Raw genomic sequence first — 15,534 nt, forward strand, 5'->3', positions numbered from 1 at the left:
TACTGAACTTGGTAGGGCGGACTACGGTTCGATCCCCCGCAATTTGCAATGGACTGAATAATGAAGTTATCCGACTTATGTACCAGAACTTCTAGCTAAAAGCGGATCATAATCACTAACCGGTTACTCCACTATGTGCGCGAAAAGATAAAGGGCTTAATGTGATTTCGCTAGAATGAAAACGGGTAAGATAAGACCAAAGGAACCAGGATAGCTATCATAGGGTACTTGAACTGATTTGCATAAGGTAGGGTTATCTAAGTTGTAACGGTAGTTGTTGATGTCAAGATTAAACTCAAGTCCTCCCAAACAAAAACCCATTTGCAACCTAGTACGAATTGATGTGTGCTTTGAAATTTCATCTGGCTAAAACTTTTAACAAGTTCTATACTGAATTTTGCTTGAGGACAAGCAAAGATTTAAGTATGGGGGAGTTTGATAACACGAAATTATATCACATTTTAAGACTTAATTCAATTAGATTATATTATCATTTACTTTAGTTTATCTCATTTTATCAGATATTATGCAGTATTTCCTTACTATTTATGTCAGGTATCCATTTTGAAGCAAAAGTGAAAAAGAGAAGAAAAGGAGGTGTAGAAAGGAGTAAAAAGGAAACAAATATCAAAGACCAAGCCCAGCCCAAAGAAAGCGCACGTTGTGCCTGTGACGGGCGTCACAAGGGTTGTGACGAGCGTCACACTAGAAGCACCACTGTGACGAGCGTCACACATGGTGTGACGAGCGTCACACCATTCCACTAGCTTTTTGGCGCAAGTCACGCCCTCAGAAAGACTTGAAGAGGAACGTTGAGAAGTTGGTCTCCTATATCCACGCCGCGCATGTAGCCACGTTGAAGAATGGGAGAAACGGAATGCAGTTACCAACACTATTATAAATAGCCATCTCACAAACCTAAAACGGAGACCAGTTTTTCCACGCTCACATTGCCGAAGCTCTGCCAAATTTTATTTTCACGCCTTTTGCTTATTTTTTTCTTTTCCAGCATTGTTTATTTTATTTATTTCTTTTGCAAGCTTTACATTCTTTTTCCCTTGCAAATTTGCCTTTCCAGTTTTAGCTTTTAGATATTTTTCGCATAATAGTTTCTACACCGGAAACTATTGTGCAACTTTATACTGGATTTAACCTTACGTTATATTCCAGTTTTATTTCCTTGATTTAATTTACTGTTTAATTGAAGAATCCAAGAACAAATCCTACCGGCTTGTGGTGGAGTGTTCAAGACCATTGTATTACGCATTCAGGTTCTTTAATTGTTATTTAATTTTTAAAGTTTTATTTTATTATTTATCTATATTATCTGCCTGGAATGAGTCTGTTTATGCATGATATAAATTCTTATTTATTTAGCATGTCTGGCTAATTTGCCTAGGTATCGGTATGTAAAGTAAGCAGAATAAGGGATCAAGACTGAGTCGGTCTACCTAAACTTAAAATCAAAATCAATCTTTTTACGGTCTCAACTTATAGGTTTAATAACAAGATTTTTTACAAAAGTAAAAGACATAAAGAAGTTAAAATCAATAGAGCGAGAGTTTGAGATTTTAACTGGACAGTGTAAGTTAGGCATTAATTCTAGATCAGGGCGAGAGCAAGTTTTAGAGTTAATTAAATTCTGACCTTTTCCAAAAAGTATTTTTAAAGATTGAATGTGAGGACGAGAGTTAAGCATTTGGATTTAATTATATAACCTAAGTCAACAGAGCGAGAGTTTGAGATAAGGGTGTTTAAAACGGTCAGTATTTTCTTAAAAAGAGTTTCTGCAACTTTATTGCTTTCAAAATATGGGTTTTGACTTAATTATAAGTGACAGCAACATTAATATAAAATCATGGTTTATTCAACAGAGCGAGAGTTTGAGATAGAACCTTTAACCAATAAAGTTAAGCGAAACGATTCATTTTAAAACCAAGAAACCGACAAAGACTTGATTCCCTAGTTTTGACGAACTACATACCGATATCCGTCTTATTAATATTTAATCTAGATATTAGTGTAGCTCTTAGTTTTCCCCAAACAATCGAACATTTTCACCTTAGATTTACGTAGTAACCTTAGATAACGGTATATCGATTCATAAGTCCCTGTGGGATCGATATCTTTTAAAACTACGCGATAGAACTGTGCACTTGCAGTTTGTATCCCATTCTCGACTCACCCAGTCGAGCGATCAAATATAATTAACCAAAAGCATTTCATGAACCAAACATGGCAAGGTATGCAAATTGTGACCACATTGTGACATCAGAAGCAATAAATGCACATTAAATCAAAAATGATTCAAATAATCTTGGCAAAATTCATGAGTAAACAGGATATACAACATGATCATCACACAAAAAATTAGAGGCATTGGACATCAATAGGCATGGCAATCACATTGCATAGGTCAAAACAATCACAACAAGCACATGTGTGACACCAATTGTCACACCAAATTAGCATAGGCATAAAACAAAGATGGATCATTGTAAAAACCTTAAACCAAAGCCAAAACAACATTCAACATGTCTAGAAATAGTGTGCAAAAATTCAGAAGCATTGGATAAGAAACAAGCATTTTGTGATCAAATGAAGTTCAAAGCCATTTAAAAGCTCAAATGTGACCAACCAGAATGAAAAATCTCAATTAAATCAGAAATGATTCCAAAAATTCCACCAAAATCATGAGCAGTCACAACATCCATAACATGCCTCATACAAAAAATCAAGGCAATTGGATATCATTTGGCATGGCAAACTCATCATTCAAGTTGGACATCACAAGGTGTGACACAAATTGTCACACCTAACTTAACATATTCATAAAACAGCAATGGTAAGTGATAAAAATACCAAACCAACACCAAAATGTCAAGCAAAATGTCTAGTTATAGCATGCAAAATTTCATGAGCATTAGATCAAAAACCAGTATTTCACAAATGATATAGCAAGGCAATGTCAAGAATGGACACATGTTCAAATCTCCTAGCACCAAAAGATATTCAGCCATGCACAATTTATGGAAAAATGATCAAAAAATAATAGACAGAAAATGCAACACAATGCAAAAAATCTCATGATTTTTGGATGATTTTTCAATTAGATATGAATTTTGTAAGATGGAAAAAAAATAAAAAATGATGTATGAAGCATGGTATGAAAATATGAGGGAAATGGAAAATATCATGAAGCATTCAAAATAATTGGAACCGCGGGGAATCGAAGCAAGGCACAATTCAAATAATGGCGCGCTCAATGAAACGACAGCGTATTGCCTCAAACCCTAAAACACGTGCATGCATGGTAATTGGAATTCGCAGGTAAATGGGATGAACTGGCAACAGAATTCGCAAGAAAACGTATGCATTTCATGGCAAAATTCGCAGGTAATTATGAAACAGTATGAACACATGAAGATCTTCATCCATGAATTTCCAGAAAAATTCAACACGTCCAGAAATTAAAAATGAGCATATCATTGTGAAGATCCTTCAACATACATCACGAATCCACAAACAAATCAACAAGAAATAACTAAATATGCATGGATCGAAGTGAAGAAGATTCATCAACAAAAGTTCCAACAACCATATCTCACTCAAAACAGCATGGATTTGCTCGATTCAAAGCTCAACATACTCAGCATAAAAAGATCAACAACAATAGCATAATAGATTTCAAAATTAGGAGATTCGATTCATGACCTCTTGAAGACCAGATCTGGGATTGGAGGGATTCAGGCTTTGTAATGGCTTCAATACTCCTCTATAATGCTTGTGCAAGTGAATGGAAGAGAAATTGAGACTTAATTGCACACGAATCTACCAGAATTTCAAATCACCATTGTTGTTCAAGCTTGATGTAGGCTTTAATGCAGCTCTGTTTTCTTCGAATCCACGTACCAATCTCCTCAATAACACTTCAGGAACCAAAATCAAGCAAGAGAAATGGATTGAATGTGAAGAAATTTGAAGAAAATTGGAGAGAAAAATTTTGAGAAATTTTCTAGATCTGAAAAAATGGTTGTTGTTAATGCTGAAACAGTTAGGGTTTGCTTATATATGTCCCACTAATCACTCTTTTAATCATGCTTAGGCCAATGGTTAAGTGTAATTAGCAAAATGAGGTGTAAGTGTAAATTGGTATTTTCACTCTTGTGCATGGGATGCATGTGAACAATGCACGAATTGTGATTCATTTTCATTCAAAATGCTGTTTTGGAGCCAAAGGCAATGGTGAAATGTGCAAATGATGTACAAAATTTGAATTACATAATTTCCCTCCAAAAATCAAGTGTATGACCAAATGCTCATGTGATGATAATTGGTGTAATGCAATGCATGATTTGGAAACTAGAGGTCAAAATAAGAGCAATGCAAAAAGAGCCATCCCATTTGGAGTTTTGGTTAAGAAGTTATGCTCATTTGAAGTTCAAACCACACTTTGCCATGATTGGACCATATCTCCTCAACCACACATGAGAAATCCATGATCTTGGACTTTTTGAAAATGGGAGAGAAAGATCTTCAACTTTCATGTTGGAAAAAATTTCATTTGAAGCTTTCTTGATGATGTAATCTTGAGTTGAAGTTGGTCAAAAACCTTGCCATTTTTGGAAAGTTCAAATTACAGGTCACTTGCTATTTTTGGAAAGTCTTGATCTGACCTCAAATTCTTCAATGTTGATGTTTGAAATGTAAAATGAGACTTGTTCCCACATGAATGAGGCATCTCTAACCATCTCCCACCTCCAAATCCACAGTTGAACTGACAGTTGACTTCTGTTGACTTTTTAGGGTTTCAGATGATTTGCACATGGACTGATGAGTCTGAGCTTTCAACACTTGACCAAATCACTTCAAAATGATCCCTAGGTCACATGAACTCATTGGAACCACCCTAGGGCTTTGATCTCATGGACTATGCACTTGTTGCCTTGCATAGTTGAATCTCCTGACCAGTCTTGCCTGATGACTTGATGGACTATGCAATGAACAATGCAATGTTAATGACCTAAAATGAAAATGTATATACAAATGGGAGGTGCAAATTTGAGGTGCTACAATCGGCTAATCCTAAAATATACCTTATAATACCTAGTATATTAGTACCAATCCTATTCGTTAGCAATACCAATATCAATTGGCATGTATGTTGGTGAATAATAAAAAATGCCTAATCTACTATTAAAATATAATGTATTAATATAATACTAGGAACTCGTGTGAGAGAGACAACGTTGAGCTAAAATAAGAGAAGTAACAAGGTAATCCTCGACCTAAAGCTCAGTTTTAGAAGATTTTCTTAAGTCACCTATAACATGTATGCTTGTGGTGAGTTGCTGATCAGGAGAGTTCTGATTAAAAAAAATGAAATCTCAAACTTATAATTGATACAATTAAGAGGTAAATTGAAATTAAAACCCATGAATAGGTCCATTTATAAGAATAACATTCCTAAGTGGATGAATAAATCGGTGCTTTTGTCCAAAAAGTGTAAGACTTCTGACTTTGCTACCTTTTATAAGGGAGATGGCGAGTCTACAATGTAGCATATAATAAGACTTACTTAATAGTTAGGTGAAGGAATTTAGATCTAATTTTATAAGTGTAAGTCTGAAATTTCTATTTCAAGGTCTCAAACTTTGAAAAGTACAAGGGGAATACTTGTCTGTTAAGTCATCTTATCATGTACTCTAGGAAGATGTCTACTCAAACTGATAACGACCAGCTGCTTATTCACTACTTCCAGAATAGTCTGACTGGAGATGCCCTCAGGTGGTATATGGGCCTAGACAATGCTAGCATCCATACTTTCAACGACTTGAGTAGGGCCTTTGTCAAATAATATAAGTATAATGTGGATATGGCGCCAAATAGAGATCAGTTGAGGTCAATGTCTCAGAAGGACAAAGAGACGTTCAAGGAATATGCTCAGAAATGGAGAGAGCTTGCTGCTCAGATTAGTCCGCCTTTAGAGGAAAAAGAGATGACCAAGATTTTCCTGAAGACGCTGAGTTTATTTTATTATGAACGCATGATTGTTAGTGCCCCCAATGATTATACTAAAATGGTAAACACGGGGATGAGATTGGAAGAGAGAGGCCGTGAGGGACGTCTGTCCAAAGATGAAGCGTCAACCATTAAGAAGTATGATTGGAATTTCTCTAAGAAGAAGGAAGGAGAGACTAATGCAGTGTCAGTAGGGAGGTAGAGGAGGCATCATGTGAGGAAGAATTCTCAGTCACGTCAACATCAACACCGAGTTTCATCAGTAATTGCGGTCTTTTCCAACAATTCAACCAATTAATCAGTGCCTATTCAGCAACAACAACATCCATAACAACCGCAACAACGTACCAACTATAACAACAACAACAATCATCATCAGCAAAATTTTGAGAGGAAGAAGGTCTCTTTGGACCCTATTCCTATGATCACATCTTGGCATCCTCCTTACCCCTCATTCATTGGATTTGCATGGAGAGAGATCACCAAGCATAATTTGATTGTATCATACTTTGTATTTTATCATTTTTACTAATAAAAAAACCAAAAATATGCTTTGTATAATCTAACTCTTTTTTAGGTAGGGCACATGCTCACCTTTGATCTATCAAGCTCACATCTAGGGTTTAAGGCCCTCAATTCAAGGAGTTAAATCAAGAATTGGTTTACTATGGCTCTAAGCATCATATATGAATCCCCGTGTTCTTCACATGTTATTTTGATCAAGAATTCATCAAGAGTTTGGAGTTGGTTTGCCTTGGAAACCCTAATTCATTTGGGTATCTTGTGTAACTTTTTCAACAAGCTTCTTCACAAGTTGATCAAATATTTCAAGGGATACTTCAAATTTCATCATCTTATTCATATATGATCCTCCATGAGTACCAAAAGTGAAGAGAATATCAAGCTAGCAAGTTGGTTCATGGTGGTTGACCAGAGGAATTCATCTGATCAAAACTGGGGTTCCCTAGACCCTATCTCCTACAATATTTGTCGTATGAAAATGCTTCCAAGAGAAAAGTTACTCTAAATTACATTCCAAACAACTTTAATGTTTATGTAAAGAGTTAGTTTTGCTTGGAAATTCATTTTTATGGTGAAAGATTATAGGTCATTTTGTCTAAACCCTAATTGGAAGGTCAACTTCCCAAGGCCATAACTTGCTCAATTTTTATGAGATGAAAGCTATTCAAGTTGGAAAATAAATTCAAGATGTCTAATGCAACTTTTATTTTGGGAGGAAGAGCAAGTTCAATTTTTATATGCATGTGATATGAGGAGACATTATAAGTCATTTTGGACCAATGCCATTGAACAAGTATTTTCCGCAACTTCAAAAATGCATAACTCCTTCATGATAAATCCAAATGAGGTAAAATTTATGACCATTTTTAATGAACTTGAGATAGCTACAACATTTATGAAGGAACGTTTCTCATTTGAAGCTCACATAAAAAGTTATCCAAGGTGGAATAAGTGAACATATGGCTTGACACTTAGAAATGTTGTTGACATGTTTGATTTTCCCAACTTCTACCTCAAAATTCATCATGATCCAAGATTCAAATGAAAAAGTTTTCAACATGAAAGTTATTACTATTGATCTAGCCTTTCTAAAAAGTCCAACTTCATCTCATTTGGACAAAGTATGTGTGACTTGCACATGGCTTAAACTTGGATCACCATTTGGCATAATTGAACTTGCATTCCTCATACAAAATTGCATGGCTTTACAATGTGACTTCAGCAATGTTTGTACTCATTTTTGGATCTGAAGAGATGATTACATGGGCCTATCACACACCTATGCATCCATGCAATGTACATTGCTATTTTTGGAACTAAATTTCAAGTGTGCAAATAACAATCATTTGACCTATAAATAGAGCCCTTCATGCTCATAATTAAGGATCCTACACGCCAACTTTGAATCCCTAGCTCCAAACCCTCTCATTCAAAGGATAACCTTGAGAATTTACATTGGAAATTGAGTTTGAATCTCCACTATTTTAAGATTTAAATCTCCAAGAGTCCTGTGACTTTTGTTGATTCAATTCCATTCCATTAAGTGTCCAGAGCAAGATTAAGAGCAATTGGAAGCAAGATCGTGTTCATACAGACCGACATTGAAGGTAATTTTAAGAATTTTTCATCTCTTTGATTCTCACTCAGTTCTCCATAATTCTTCTTGATCTTTGGTTCTATGAAGTCCTACCAATGTAGGCAACAAGACCGAGTTGCTTTGAGGTCAAATCGAAGCAACTCAGATCATGATCCTCAAATTTCAACTCCCTGTATCTTTCAATATACTTAGAGTTAGGAGAAATTGAGGCCAGATTCGAGCTCCTGAGTATTTTTACTTTAAATTCATGTCCTTTTTTCTTATTTTGGTGATGGTTGAGAGTGAACTAGTTTGGTGGTGTGCTGACGTTCATCTGAGCCATAAGATCCTTTTAAATGTTCTAATCTCACGCATTGGTTCTTATTACCTTTCCTACTGCGCATTGACTAAAGTCTATTGTGGAACGCCCGCTAGGAGCCACTTGATCTGCCACCACAATTAATGAGGGAGATCAAGTGGTCCATTTTTTTTTACTATTTTCTAATTTTCCTTTTATTTGGTTCATTTTCATTAATTCATATTAATTTTAATATTGATCCAAAAAAATGAGAGTTTCACCAAAAAAATTTAAATAAATTCCTCTTTTATTTTTTGGATCATTATTAATATTTTTCATGATTTAATTGTTTTTGTGAATATTTTTAATTGTTTAAAAATAGTTTTAAGTTTCCAAAATTAATGAATTTTTTTCTCCAAGGTCATTTGACCTATGATAAATCTTATGGTCATTTATTTGGTATTTTGATGAGGTTTTAGGATTTTGACCAACCATAATTTAATTTAATGCATTTTTAATTGATTTTAATTGCTTGATTGCAAAATAAATTGTGTTGAGCTTTTGATATTGACTTGTTGAGTTTGGCTTGTGTTGTTGGGCCTTGGTCAAGGTTGATTTGACTTTGTTAAGTTAAAATCATTGGATTTAGGGGATTGATGAAATGTATATTTTATCTCCCAAAATTAATGAATGATTTTAATTTGATAAAAGTCCTCCTTTGACCAATTTGTGTTGATTCCATTTCCCCTCCCTCTTCATCTCAATCCCATTTTCTTCTCATTCATTTCATGGACCTATGATGTCTCTATATCCTAAGGCTAGTTGATTATAAAACCAACATAAGTGTGGATACGATTAGGTCCACCCCTTTTGCATATTCTTTTAAGTGTGGTATATTTTAGGAGTATGGTTCATAATACCATATCTCTAACATGCATTAACACTAAAATTTATATTGCCCAACCTCAAATAGTTGTGACTTCTACATAAGTCCAATTATGATTGCTTAACATAACGCTAAATTTTTAACACAAAAGGCATAACATTCTAGTAAGGGAGATTGTAAGTATCCCCTCTTTCATGGTATTGTGTGGAAACTTGGCCTTTTTTCCTTCCTTTGGAAGATGTCTTGGTTCAAGGATCCGTGCTTGTGAATAGTGGATTGAGTGTTCTTCAAAGAATGACTTAAACAGAAGAAAAAGCAATACTAACTTCTAATCAACTAACAACTAACATTTAATTTCAAGCCATTTAATTTTATGCACTTTAATTTTTAAGTCTTTATTCATTTGCCATTATTCATACCATTTAACTTGTTTACCTTAATGCCATTTTCACTTTGCTCATTTGAGCCTTATCTTGTGATTATATTGTGATTGTATATACTTGCTTGTGTTTGTGGTCTTTTGACCTTAATGTACATAATAACAACAAAACCCTAAAAGACATTTGTGTGGACTGTTGGATTGGATCTGAGACATTGGACTTAGAATTAGGTAACACTCTCTATGCAAAAGGACTTGGCCAATGCCAACTTTCATGAAACCAAGTGCTTGTGAATTGCAACTTCATCTGAAACAAGTATTGAAGATCCATTTGAGTTCATCTGCTACAGGGTCTTATTGAACCTGTTACTTTGAACCTGTGCCTAGTGCCCATCTTTGAGTTCATCTGATATATTGGAGATTATGAAGAAGATCATGGAGTTGCTAAGCTTGGATATGGCTATCTTTATTTAATGCCTTGCTCTTCATCTTGATATTTGTGTATTGATATTGCTTGATTCTAAAGTCCAAGGGAAATTTGGGTTTCTATATGACATTCTTGTCTATTGGATTGCAGCCTATTGGTCAGATCTTTTCAACTCTTAACTTTTAATTTTTGCTTAGGATTAGTCTCTTCATATCTTCCCCACTTCTTTAATTTCAAATCTCTCCATCCTTTTAAAACCTTCTTTTCTTGTTTTTTTTTAACTTAGACCATATTGCAAATTAGAAACTTTGGCCTTATGCTATTGCATTTTTAAACTCTTTGCTTAATCAAACTTGTAAATGAACCTAACTATACTTGACTTAAAATTTCAAAAGACAAAAAGAACTAACACTCATTCAAACATTTTTAGGCCTTTTGTGCCTTTGTTAAACTTAATTTTTTGTTAAAAGCAATACACCCATTTTGAAATTGTTACCACGAACTACGAGGTTTTGATCCCTCATTTTATGTTGGTATGTAGGCACAAGTCTGAAGGTCTTGTCAAACACAAAAATATAATTAATAAATTCTTTTCTCATCCCTCCACTCTAATTTTTTGCAAACATCATTTTGTACAAAAGCACATATGCACACAAAAAAAGGACTCCCTATGAGTACCTAGGACCTTTGGGTGCTAACACTTTCCCTCTGTGTAACCAACCCCCTTACCTGTAATCTCTGGCATTTTATTAGTTTTGATTTGAAAACTTCTTACCTTTGGGTTTTGTTCGTACTTTTCCCTTTTCCCTTGGAAATAATAAAAGCGCGGTGGCGACTGTGGTTTAATTGACGTCTAGCTTATCCATAGCTTGATGGTCATGAATTTTCTGCTACAGAAATTAAGTGGCGACTCTACTGGGGAGTAGTCTCCAGTGGGTTTAGCCTACTTTTCTGTGTGTTTATAATTGTATATTTGATGTATGTGTATTTTTTATGTGATATAATCTGCTTGTTGTGCTTGGTGATCTCTGAGTGGTGAGATAAGTTCTAACCCGAACTTGAGTGCAATTAAGATAAGAGGATGGTATAGTCATGTTCGACTTGTGTGGATTAGTCCTTAACAAGTTGGCTTGAGACCCATCCACTAAGTGGAGACCCTTTTTGAGTTATGAATGTCACACAAGTTATTTGTGGTTAGGTATTACTTTCTCTGATTTGGGGTCCGAAAGCTGAGGATCGTAGAACCCCTCTTGACCTATTTAGGACGTAGTGCGGAGACTGTTCAGGTGTAGACTTGATAACAACTGTTACGCGATACTACACTCAGACGAGTTTCTCTTAAGAATATTATGGGTTGATGAGTCAGTCATACTAACCCGTAATATTCGATATATGGAATTAAGACTCTGGGAACTTTTTAAAACATGATCTACAGGTTCTTATCCCTAGTACACTCCTTTGGGATGGTTCTTACCCAGAGTCCATGCTCGTGACTCACAACAAACCCTTGATTCTTGGATGATCCAATCAAGTCTTATCAATATCAATGGAACTTGGGTGTTGATAAGGTGAATACCATAATCCACCAAAATGGATGATTGGTCTTGACAAAGACTTGATTCATCCCTTTGTAGCGGTAAATTCATGATCATCAAGCTATGGATAAGCTAGAGATCAAATAACAAGAGTCGCAACCGCGCTTTTATTGTTTCCAAGGGAAAAGGGAAAAAGTACGAACAAAACCCAAAAGTAAGAAGTTTTCAATTCAAAACTAATAAAATGTCAGAGATTACAGGTAAGGGGGTTGGTTACACAGAGGAAAGGTGTTAGCACCCAAAGTGTCCTAGGTACTCCTAGGGAGCCCTTTTTGTGTGCATATGTATTCGATACAAAAATGATGTTTATAAAACAAATAGAATAGGGGGATGAAAAAAGAATTCATTAATTATATTTTTGTGTTTGGAAAGACCTTCGGTCTTGTGCCTACGTACCAACATAAAAATGAGAGATCAAAACCTCGTAGTTCGTGATGCAAATTTCAAAGTGGATGCATTGCTTTTAACAAAAATGAAGTTTGAAAGGCAGAAAGGCCTAAAAATGGTTTGAATGAGTTAGTTCTTTTTGGCTTTTTTGAAAGTTTAAGTCAAGTATAGTTAAGTTTATTTTCAAGTTTGATTTATAAAAAGAAGTTTGAAAATTACAATGGCATAAGGCCAAAGTTTCTATCTTTTTGCAAAGTGGTCAAAGTTAGAACAAAATAAGTTCAATCAAAGAAGATTTTGAAAAGGGAGGGAGAGGTTTTGAAATTAAAGAAATGGGGAGAAGATGAAGAGACTAATCCTATGTACAAAATTAAAAGTTACGAGTTGAAAAGATCTGACCAAATGGATATCAATCCAATAGACAAGAATGTCAATAGAAATCCAAAATTCCCTTGGACATTTAGAATCAAGCAACACGCAAATGCACAATTTTATTATCTTGAAGAGCAAATGCATCAAATAAAGATAGCCAAATCCAAGCTTTAGCCATTCCATGATCTTCTTAAAGATAACCCATGTAACAGATGAATTTCACAAGTCACATGTTCAAAATAACAGCTTCACAATAATCATGTTACAGATGAACTCAGAGGGATCTTGAATGATGTATCAGATGAAGTTTCAAATTGCAAGCACTTGGTTTCTCAACAAGTTGGCATTGACCAAGTCTTTTAACATAGGAATGTTGCCTAAATTCTAAGTCCATTTGTCCAGGATCAAGCCAACAGTCCACACAAAAGTTTTTTTTAGGGTTTTTGTTGTTATTATGTACATTAATGGTCAAAGACCACACAAACAATCAAAGTATACACAAACAAAATATATCACACAATATGGTCCAAGTGGACAAAGTGAAAATTGCATTAACATAAACAATTAGAATGATATGAACAATGGCAAATGTATAAAACCTATAATTAAATGACATTAAAGTAAATGGCTTGAAATTAAAAGTTAATTTTTAATAGGTCAGAAGTTAGTATTGTTTTGTTTTTGCTTTTCATTCTTAGACATTATTTGGAGAACACTCAACCCACTTATCACAAGCATGGATCCTTTAATCAAGACATCTTCCAAAGTAAGGAAAAAAAGGCCAAGTTTCCACATAATACCATGAAAGAGGGGAGACTTACAATCTCACTAACTAGAATGCTATGTCTTTTATGTCACCAATTTAGAGTTATGTTAAGCAATCGTAATTGAACTTATGTAGAAGTCACAACTATTTGAGACCGAGCAATAGAATTTTGGTGTTAATGCATGTTAGAGACATAGTATTATGGACTGTGCTCATGAAATATACCATACACAAAAAGAATATGCAAAAGGTGTGGCCTAATCTCATCCATACTTATGTTAATTTGTTAATCAACTAGCTTTAGGACTTTGAGATATCATAGGCCAAATGAGATGAATGCATAAAGAAGGGGAATGAGATGAAGAGGGAGGGGAATAAATTAAAACTCAAATTGATAAAAGGAGGACTTTTACCAAATTAATATCATCCATTCATTTTGGGAGATGGAATGTACATTACATCAATCCCCTAAATCCAATGATATTAATTTGACAAAGTCAAATCAACCTTGATCAAGGCCCAACAACAAGAGTCAAACACAAATAAGTCATCACAATTGGTCAACAAAATTATTTGGCATTTATTCAAGTTTAAAATACTAAAATAAGACATTTAAATTAAATATGGTTTGTCAAATTCCTAAAACCTCATCCAAACACCAAATAAATGGCCATGAGATTTATCATAGGTCAAACAAGGTCAAAGGACCTTGGAGAATTTTTTAAAGAATTTTTAAAGACTTAAAAGTATTTTTAAACAATTAAAAATAAATGAAAAATCAATTAAATCATTAAAAGTATTAATAATGATCCAAAAAATAATTTTAATTCAGAATATGAAAGAGAAAATTATTTGAATTTTTTTGGTGAAACTCTCATATTTTTTTGGATCAATATTAAATTTAATATGAATTAATGAAAATCAAAGGAATAAAAATTAAAATCAGAAAATCAGAAAAATATGGACCACTTGATCTGCCTCATTAATTGAGGTGGCAGATCAAGTGGTTGAGCGCGCGCGTTCCGTGATGCGCCTGAGTCAAACATCCACACGCTTGGTAATCAATATGTAGGCTCATGATTAAAACATTTTGAATTCATCTAATGGATCTGGACCGTGTGTAAGACCCTAATTTTGACCCTAAGATCCCTCATGGCATCATATCATTGCTCGTTGCATTTGCCTCAAGGATCATAGCATCTTGGTTCCTTACCCTTGGGTTGAGACTTGTGTGAGTTGGTTTGAGACCACCAAGCATGCTTGAATTGTGTATTATTGCTTTTGTTATTGTTTACTAACCAAAAGCACAAAAATATGTCACTAACTTGTTTTGTTTTGAAGCTTAAGCAGTCATGTGATCCAAGGCTCCTAGGAGGCCCCTATGCCCAAAGAAGTGGCCAAATGAAGATGAAAGCAAGCATGAAAATGGTTCCCAAAGCTCTCAATCATCATATATGTCTCCCAAGTATCTCAATTTTTCAATTTTATCAAGATAAACCAAAGGGCTTGAGGATTGTTTCCCAAGGAAACCCTAATTCAACTGTGCATTGACTGTGCCTTGCTCATGAAGCAACCTCAACCTATGATCAAATACAATCAAGGGAAGTTCTTTCACTCATCATTTTATTCATATGTGAGGCCCCTCAATCATTCATTCAACAAGATTTGAAGTTTGGACTTGAGAAGTTGACCAGTAAAGTCATCTGACTAAATTGAAATCCACTGAGACCTAACTTTTGATGTGTTTGTCAAATGAAGATGACCCCAAGAGAAAAAATGTTATTAAGAACCACATGAACAACTTTCATGTTCATCAAAAATTCATTTGAAAATTGGAAGGTCATCATTCATTTCAAAACATTATAGGTCATTTTGATTGAAACCCTAATTTTGGGTCAACTTCCCAAGAACCTAACTCACTCATTTTTTATGATTTTGAGGTGAGATCAATTTAATTGTAACTCTTAAGATGCCTACTTCAATTGTTATGTTGGACAAAATTTCATAATCCTAAAAGAAACACATGTGATAATACAAAATATTATAGGTCACTTTGGACCAAAGCCATTGAATCTTGAAAAAGTCCAACTTCAAGTGCCCATAACTTTCTCATAAAAAATCCAAATGATGCAAAATTTAAGTCCAAATTGATCCTCTTGAAAATATCTACAACTTTTATGTTGGCGGCGTTTTCATTTGAGGCTTTCATCATTGAAAAAGAAGGGCTTGTAGTTGGTCACTTTGGCAAAAAATTTAAAGACATGTTTTGTACATCAAACTTCATGGCCAGTTTTCACAACTTTCC

The sequence above is a fragment of the Lathyrus oleraceus genome, chromosome 6 (assembly GCF_024323335.1).
Source record: "Lathyrus oleraceus cultivar Zhongwan6 chromosome 6, CAAS_Psat_ZW6_1.0, whole genome shotgun sequence".
NCBI lineage: Eukaryota > Viridiplantae > Streptophyta > Magnoliopsida > Fabales > Fabaceae > Lathyrus > Lathyrus oleraceus.